Here is an 8,742-nt window from a genome sequence, read left to right as displayed (position 1 = left end):
TGTACAGATATATACCCATTTGCTTTTAGGTTCCATAAAACTTACTGTATACCTATAACAAATTCTCCTTATTCACTTTAGGCTCACTTAGGCTTTCTAGAGACCAAAGTAATCTGTAGGTAACATTTCAATGGGTTTTGAAAGACGAAATAAGTTAGCAAGAATTCCTGAGCCACATGGCAAGTGTTAGTAGGGCATGACTTTTTTTAAAAGGAGAAGTTGAATGTTTTATTATTATTAAAAGGTTTCTTATCTTGCCATATGGCTATTGCTTCATTTTATGAAAATAGAACCAGCAAACACTGTATTTTGCAAAATTAAGGTAGTATTGTTCCTCATCTGACACTGCCAACTAATAAAAACTTTTCTACACTCCCAGTTATTTCCAATGAAAATATCATTAGGTTTTTTGACACAAATGCAGGGATAGATGTAAGCTATAGTTAAAATATTATATAAGGATTAAGATAACAATATTACCCTTGATTACATAATTTTTTAAAAAAGTTTTTACCTTAGGTAATTTCATGAATTCTGAATACAATAACTAGCTCCTAGTCTAAATCACAGGGTGATGTGAAAAAGATGGATTTCGTGTTTCTCCGCTGTCGTTATAAATTTATGCAATGTTTTCTTTCAATATCACAGTTGGAACAAGTAATTTCTGCTTTTTGATTGGTACTGCTGAAAGTTGCTATTATAAATCTCTATCCACCAGTAACTTAAAATATTGCTGGATTAATTTGTTTCAGACTAGTTTCTTTAGGGGTTCCACTTTCACTCCTCAATAGAATTTATGTCTTTTTTCATATGCTTTTTCACTCATTAATTCATCAAGTTCTGAAGGCTTACTCAGTGTCATCTTGATCAGCCAATCATCTTCATAATAAGATGTGTTGACAGGTCCTGGATTTTCTGCAAAAGCTTCATCAGTTTCTGTTACTTCTCCTGATAGAGGAGAATAAAGTTCACTAGCAGCTTTCACACTTTTCAAAGCACCGAATTTCATCATGTTTTGTTCAATTTTGTCTCAGCCTCGGGAAGATAACATTTCTCAAAGCTTCCTGTGCAAAATTGCTGATTTCCACCGTCCCGGCACCATTTTCTGTTGTTATCCATTCATGTTTGTCTGTGAATTTCCCACTGAAAGTCACGCCTGGCCGGAAGTGGGCAGAGTTGTATGACATATAACATGATTGAAAACACGGTGTTAGTTGGGGTTAGAAGGCAGGATGTGGCAGTCGCGGAGGCTGGGCGCTGGCTGCAGAGGCAGATCCCGGCGCTCCCTGCGCCGGGGGCGGCGCTATGTTGGCCGCGGTGCTGGGAATTGGTGGCAGGCCTGGCTTTTTGATTCTTGAAATTCTTTAAACACCTTTAGAACACAAGCAATCAGCTTATTTAGGAATCTTTTTGAAATTCACCCTCAACCTGTTATATGATAAGCACTACTTTCCTCCTCTCCTCACTGAGATGTTTAAGAATAGTAACCACATAAATATGAAAGTTGGCATCTGAATTACGACTGTTCTCCTGGAAGTTTTACTTAAATTTTATGAAAGCTGACATGAAAGTTGGCATCTGAATTACGACTGTTCTCCTGGAAGTTTTACTTAAATTTTATGAAAGCTGACAGGCGCTTAGAGATTTTCTCGCTTACTTTTCCAAGAATTTCAGGAAAAGGAAACAAAGATTCCACAGTGTTCCAGATTTCCGTGGATGATAATTTACTTTTTTTCTCTGCACATGTCTATGCACTAGTTTTCTCCCCATTTAGGGATTTATTAATACCCTGGCATGTGCTGGCCACTTTGCTAGGTGATACAGAAGTATGAACCATACAATCCCCTGTGAAGGATCTGAGGTTATAAGCTGGGAATGCTGTACTAGTACAGACAATTCTAAAAACAAAATAAACAGTCTATAATTAAGTTCAGTAAAGCCTCCTTCCCTTCTCTGTCTTCTCATATAGTTCTTTCTTTGTATCTCTTGCAGCATTTCCAAAAGGATGGACCTAGGAACAGATGAAAAACTACAATTCAGAAGTTGTTTTGGAAGGTTAAAAAATAAAATATGAATTATCTTTTGGCAATCTTTCACATAAGAAAAATGGGAAGGAGAACAGAACATTCTGATAATTTCATATTTGAGCTGAATATATGTAGCGCGAGTTAGAATGAATGGTAATCTCAGTCTACATACTTACTTCTGGGTGCCATGGGTCACTTTAATTCATGTGTCCTGTTCCAAATTTTGAGAGTGGGAGTAAAGAGGAAGGGTGCCCTCTTCTGAAAAAGATGCCATTAGTTTCAAAGGAAAGAAGAGATTAAATCTTGGAACAGCAAAGTCATTGTGTGTAAGAGACACTCTTTGAGAATAACTTCATTTAGTTAAGAATCTCTAAGTTTAAAGTAGATTTTGCTAAAATAAAAAGGGAAAAATTGTGTAAAGATTCAGGGAAATCTTATAGAATCTAGGAATGGGATGTAACCAGGCCTCTGGAATGGACTGGAAATAGGAACTTGTAAGGTAAACTAGTGCCATTTCTAGCAATCACCTCTCCTGCTTTTTGTGCTTTCTTGTTCTTTCTATAAATAGTCATGCTTTCTCTACTTCTCAGTCCATGTGGTAGAAAACAGTTGAGGTTACAGCTCCTGCAACTCCAATTTCCTTTCTATTAATGGTGGACTAATTAATTTGGACCAACAGTCTTGAAGAAAAGTGATTTTTAAAGAATTGGATAAGATTTTAAGATTTTACCAAATCTTTAAAACATCAAAGTTTTGACATGGTAGTAAGTAACTAGTAGGCCAGAGTCCAAGAGAAAGGCAAAACCCAGATAGGTAAAGGAAGTATCTGAGCATTGATCAGACATTTGTTAATCCCTACAAAACTGGGTTCCAGTTTTGGATAGGGGGAACAGATGTCAAGACTAAGTCCACACCAAAGGTGAGAAGTCTAGTAAGATATTCTCCCAATAGTAAGCTGGAATACCTAAGAGTTATTCCGATTAGCTAAGAGTGAACAAGAAGTGAACCTATCTCAACACCCCCACTTCTGGTAATGGCTGTGGAGCACAACAGAAAATCAGCCAAGCTTAGCAAGGGAAAAGAGAAAGGATAAAGACTTTTCTTGAGAAGTTGTGTCCATAGGTCAGCATTCCTCCTGATTTGCAATTTGGGTGTAGATCATCTTGGAGGTCCAAGGAATAACTGGCCATGAATTTTGTTTAGGGTCCTCTTGGGCTGGCAGTGCTTCCCAGGTGCCTGGGAGAAACAAAATCAATTCATTTTTTTGAAGAAAGAGAGTTTTACGTTGGTGTTAAAAATTCACTGTATGTAATTTTGGGAAGGTACTGAGTGGTGCACATTCAAAGATACAAAATAACATGAGTAAGAATTAGCGGAAATAACAGCATAAATTCCAGACATTGGGTTTATCAGTGCAGCTATTAAAACAACTATAGTTACTATGCTTAGAGAAATAAAGACCACCTGGTAAGTATCTGCAAGAAAGAGAAAATTATAAGATTTGGCCTAGCAATTTGGAGAAAGAACCAAAGAGAACTTCAAAAATTGAAAATTATAATTTAATACAAATGAATGACTTGGTGGGCAGATTTAACAGCTGTTAGAATTGGTTAACAGGATAATGAGTAAGAACATGTTATCAAGAATGCAACATGGAGAGATAAAGAGAAAAATATGGAAGAGAGGTTAGGAGAAATGGCGGATAGGGAGTGAAGGCCTAATATACATTTAATTCTAATTCCATAAAGAGGGAGATAAAAATGGAGTAGAACCAACATTTGAAAAGATAGTGGTTGAGAATTTTCCAGAACTAAAAAAAGACAACAGTCCACAGATTTAAGAAGCCCACACCCAAGAACATGACACCTCCACCACCATATTTGGAAAAACATGAATTTTTCCTGTGGTATCATTTACTCCTGTGGTACACTGCTAAAATGAAATCTTCCCTAGATGCATCTGAATGGAGGAACCTGGATCACACACTCACTCTCAGCTGCAAGCTGGGATAGCAAGTTTTCTAGGATACACTTACTTATAATATGTGAATTTAACAAACCTCAGAGGTGCTTAACAGATGATGGACAGCCACTAATATGACACATGCCTACAAAAGGGCTTTTTAGAAAGCTCATATTCAGGCCTCTGCTGTTGTCCCTTTCTACTCTCCTCTTTCTAATGCTTTCTAATATGTAGAGGCTCTAATTCAATGGGCAACTTATGTGATTAGATCTAACTTTGCCCTATCAGTCTATGGAACTCTAGGCACAAGAGTATTCTGGCTATTGTACAGCTCTTACAAACTGCTCCATCCTCACCTCAAATTCAGCCAAACTAAATTCTAGCATTTCAACATTCCTTGCTTTCTCCAGATACCTAACTCTCCTTCAGACTTCCTTTTTTCCTGTGAGTATCATTCTGCCAGAGTCCTCCCTGCCTCTTTCTTCTTTACTGTCCTCCATTTCTACTTTCAGGAGAATTTTCCTTCCCTATATTGTTCGCATTCACTCCCTCTTTTTCATTCCCCTGAGTGTTACCACCTTGCAGCTAGATGTTTGACCTTCTGCACCATGGTCCATCTCTGGTGTTCTGCTGACTGTTTGCTCTTACCTTTAATTCATTCTGCATATCCATGTCTATGTTCATTTAGATTTTAGTTTTCCTAAAATTCTGATTCTCCTGCCAGCCCCTGGATAAACCTACAGCTTCTCCTTATTTTCTATTTTTAAAGCGGCCTAACTTCATTCCAGAAATTTCTTTCTTCTGCTAACCTGTCTTTTCACCTTCCCTCACTCTCAAGAGACTTGCCCAGTCAGTGTTCTGCTGTGGAGCCTTAAATGCCTGAGGCTTTCTCTCAGAGTTTGTTCATAAATTTTCTTCTACAGGAATCATTCCTCTCCCAAACATTGTCTAAATTTTAATTGTCCTTCGAAGTGCAGCTCAAGCCCCATTTCCTCCTGAAAGCCTGCCAGATCAACTTAACACTTGGCCCAGCCACTTTTCACTGCTCTCTTTCATGAAAGCTACAGTATTTTTGTTCCACAAGACTATGTCAGTAACTTCAGGGCAAAGACAATACCAGGATCCCTAGCTCCTAGCGTAGTGAGTATTCAGTGAAGTTCAGTAAATGTTGAATGAAGGTATGAACGAAATAGTCAACGAATATTTGCTCTGGACCTGAGACTTTGGAGCTGTTAAAAAGGTCCCTGAGTCCAAAGAACTTGGAAGGGGTAGCCGCTAGCAGGTTGACGGATGTTATGAGGCAAAGGGAAAACCCAAGGGCGAATGTCCCATTCTCAGTTAAAGGACCTGGTAGTCTCCTCCCATTTTTACTCTTCAGAGCTGAGTTAGAGTGTATCAGGCTGGACAGTTTTTTCCAATTGTGGTGGTTCCTGCCACTTGTCCCCACAATGCTCCATCCCCAGGAAAAAATCAGGAAGAGCCTATACTCTCTGAGTTCTCGAAGTTGGGGGACAGATCGAAACCGCATCTCATTTTGCATGTAGGAAGGCCCAGCAAACATAGTAAACTGTCCTTTTATGAAAAAGAGGGAGTCGTTTTCCTTGCGGGGCCCTATAGCTCAGGGGTTAGAGCACTGGTCTTGTAAACCAGGGGTCGCGAGTTCAAATCTCGCTGGGGCCTAGAGAGGAAGTCAATATTTTCTGGGAATTTTCCCCCACTTGTCCAGCGTTCAACCCAGGTAATTGGATTATAATAGACCACCATCCAGACTTCCAGAAGGAACACCCGTTGAGCTAAACCCTATTCCTCTTTTGTTCTAGTTTTAGTGGATAAGTGCTGCTTTGCTGCTTGGAATGTGGCGGAGTCGTTACAAGCTGCGGGAAGCGCTGCCAGCTTTTGATGACGCTATGCCTGGCGTGGACTCTGGCCGCCGGAGCCGGTTCACCCAACGCGGAGCGCCTTAGCTGGGATGAGGGCTGCCGGCAGAATGGCTCTAACCCATCGCAACCAGTCTGGATTTGAAGCCGAGAGCGAGGCCTCCTTCCCCCCTCCCCCCCCCCCCGCCCCCATCCCCAAGGGGAGGAGTCGGCGACAGCCGTACCGGTTAGCTTCCGGGAGGATATAGGCTATTCCTCAGTAGTAAGTGGTTTCCCGAACTCCTCAGTATCTCGGCGGGGAAAATTAAGGGCCCATACTTTGGGGGTAGGACATGGGTCACTAAATTTTATACTGACTCAAAGACATTATGGCTTCTTTGAAAAAGCTAAAAATAGCCTCTCCAAAAGTGACTTCTCACAGAAGCATTAGGCTTAACTGTATTATTATATTCCATATCTACTTTGAGTACCCGGTTTCTTTCTCCCTGTCCCGCCCCTGCCTCCGTGGACGTGTAAGTGGAACACAGATGCAGCTCGCCGGTTCAGACGTGGCTGGAATTAGAGGCAAGCCCAGGAGGTGAGGATATGAAAACTACCCCAGCCACGCCCCTAGGCTCCGCCTGTTCCTCCGCCGGCAGTTACACAGTCAGAATTGCGTGGCTCCTCCAACCCCCCACGGCCGAGGTCCCAGTTCACCAAAGCCGGGAAAACAAAAGATGTATGGTCTCCGGGTGAATGAGTTCCAGGGTCGACTGTAAAGAGTTCAAGGTTGGCTCTGCCTGGAAGTCCCTCAGTGAAGGGGGAGATTCCAGCTCTGAAAGGATTGTCCCCAGAACTGAGCACGCAGGATTTTCTCACAGGCTGACTTTACAATCCCTCCAGCAATCAAAATTTCTACCAGCCAGCTCTGTTTATATATTTACTAAAAAAGAGGTTCTACAAAGTACCACTGTGTACTTCCTTCGATAGCTCAGCTGGTAGAGCGGAGGACTGTAGTGTAACTAGTCGCTAGGAATCCTTAGGTCGCTGGTTCGATTCCGGCTCGAAGGAGTTACTTTTGGTGTTCGCATCTCAGCCGTAAGCAAGACCTTCCATTCGTTCTCGCATAGACTCTTGCAGTCTCTCGCCAAACCCACGTGGCATTTTTCCAAAGAAATAAATTCTTTCATCTCAAGGATTTCTACTTCGCTTCCCTTGTCTATGGAAGGTACCTACTTGTGAGAATGACAGCAAACCAAAGGTTTCAATCAACTGGATAAGGTTCTGGGTTACTTTCTTTGATGGGCACATTCCTTTAGCTTCCAGTCGGCCCAAAGGTCAGCGAACTAAGACCACTGGTTGGTAGACAAGAGTGCATGTCTGCCTGTTTGTGCTGTGCAACCTTAAGTACAGTGATTGGCCTCACTCTGACCTTGAGCCTTGGTGTCTGCACCCACTCTACAATACACCTCCAGTCCTGGTAAGCCCTTACAAGGCATATGCTGGCTTGGAGTTACATAACCCAGAAAAGCGTGTTCTTCGTCTTACTCCATTCCCGTGTGTGTGGACCCGTTGTAAATAGGAACTTTTGATGAAGCTACTTCAGTTAAGGTATGGCCCAGCTGAATCAGGATGATTCTTAATCCTGGAGGCCTTATCGAGAAGCAACAGGGAGAGAAGACACTGGAGCAGCCCGAAGCTGGCAGTCAACACAACCCAGAAGAGAAGATGCCATGTGCATTGCCATGTGACAGAAAATCCAAGGAACCTGAAGATTGCTGGCGGTCAGCTCTGAAACACCAGTCTTGGGGAGAAAGCTTTGCCTTGCTGATACCTTGCTTTTGAATTTCTCCTAGCCTCAAAACCGTGAACCAATTATTGATAATTGCCGTTATTTAAACCATCCCATTGTATTTATTGGAGCAGCTAGCAAACTTAAGACAAGGCGCTTTTAATTCAAATATTTATCTATAATAGAATTCCACAAGAAAATTTTGAGTTGGCGCAGGAAGGAGGAATAAGATTTGACAAGAGTTGAGAATGAGACTTGGCAGAGGGAATTGTAGACTGAGAAAACAATTTCAGCAAGGATGGGAAGAGGGAAAACTTGATTCATTCAGGGAAACTGCGAGCGGCCTGGTTAAGCAATACACAGTTCACCCCTAACCAACTCTGGCTCCTGGTACTTTAATTCACACTTAACTTGCTCGTAGGACTTTATGCTTATGCGAAGTAGTAGCAAAAACCGACAGACCTTGCGGTTTTCTGTCCTGGGACTCAGGACTCTACAGCCTTGCAGCCAAGCACCTCTTCGGCCCTTGGGCTCCTTCCAGGTTCCCTCCAGGCTTGAGCAAGAATCTAGACCCACCAGGACGTGGATCAGTGAGCACAAAGGAGGCTGGAACATAAAACTACGTGAAGATGGAAGGAAGATCTAAATAGAATCAAGGGGGCTGAAAACTTTCATTTAGAGTGAGTGTTAAACACCACTTCATAAAGTGGCTCGTTGGTCTAGGGGTATGATTCTCGCTTTGGGTGCGAGAGGTCCCGGGTTCAAATCCCGGACGAGCCCTTTTTAGGGACTTACTTTTTTTCTTTTTCCCCTCCCGTTTGACTGTAACAGTTAGGAACTTGGGAAATAGTTAAACGCGATGACAAACTTTCTCACGTTTCTTAACTTTCCTGCAAAACTGAGCATCGCTGAATAAGCGCAAGGCAGATTGGGCAGACTCCTGGACCGTGATGAAACTCCCTGGGTGCCTGGACACTCCGCCAGGAGACGCCTGGGAGCTACGCGCTCAGCCCTGAACAGGGGCCTTTTTCCCGCTCTCTGCTGCCGTCCACGGCGTGTTATCCCGGCGCCGCCCGTCGGGTTTGGCCTGGAACGAGGATCTTCC

The 8,742-nt window shown here is 42.4% G+C and overlaps 3 non-coding genes across 3 annotated transcripts; all 3 read left to right on the top strand.

Annotated features, from left to right (window-relative positions):
* Positions 1-5,596: 5,596 nt before the first annotated feature.
* On the top strand, positions 5,597-5,669 carry TRNAT-UGU (transfer RNA threonine (anticodon UGU)). The gene has a single exon. It is a non-coding gene; the product is annotated as a tRNA-Thr (tRNA).
* A 1,156-nt stretch (positions 5,670-6,825) lies between these two features.
* Positions 6,826-6,916, top strand: TRNAY-GUA (transfer RNA tyrosine (anticodon GUA)). The gene is given in 2 exon segments: positions 6,826-6,862; positions 6,881-6,916. It is a non-coding gene; the product is annotated as a tRNA-Tyr (tRNA).
* Positions 6,917-8,345: 1,429 nt separating this feature from the next.
* TRNAP-UGG (transfer RNA proline (anticodon UGG)) lies at positions 8,346-8,417 on the top strand. The gene has a single exon. It is a non-coding gene; the product is annotated as a tRNA-Pro (tRNA).
* The last annotated feature ends 325 nt before the right edge of the window (positions 8,418-8,742 follow it).

This window comes from Dasypus novemcinctus, chromosome 3 (assembly GCF_030445035.2).
Source record: "Dasypus novemcinctus isolate mDasNov1 chromosome 3, mDasNov1.1.hap2, whole genome shotgun sequence".
Classification (NCBI taxonomy): Eukaryota; Metazoa; Chordata; class Mammalia; order Cingulata; family Dasypodidae; genus Dasypus; species Dasypus novemcinctus.
This window is presented reverse-complemented; position numbering and strand designations above follow the sequence as displayed.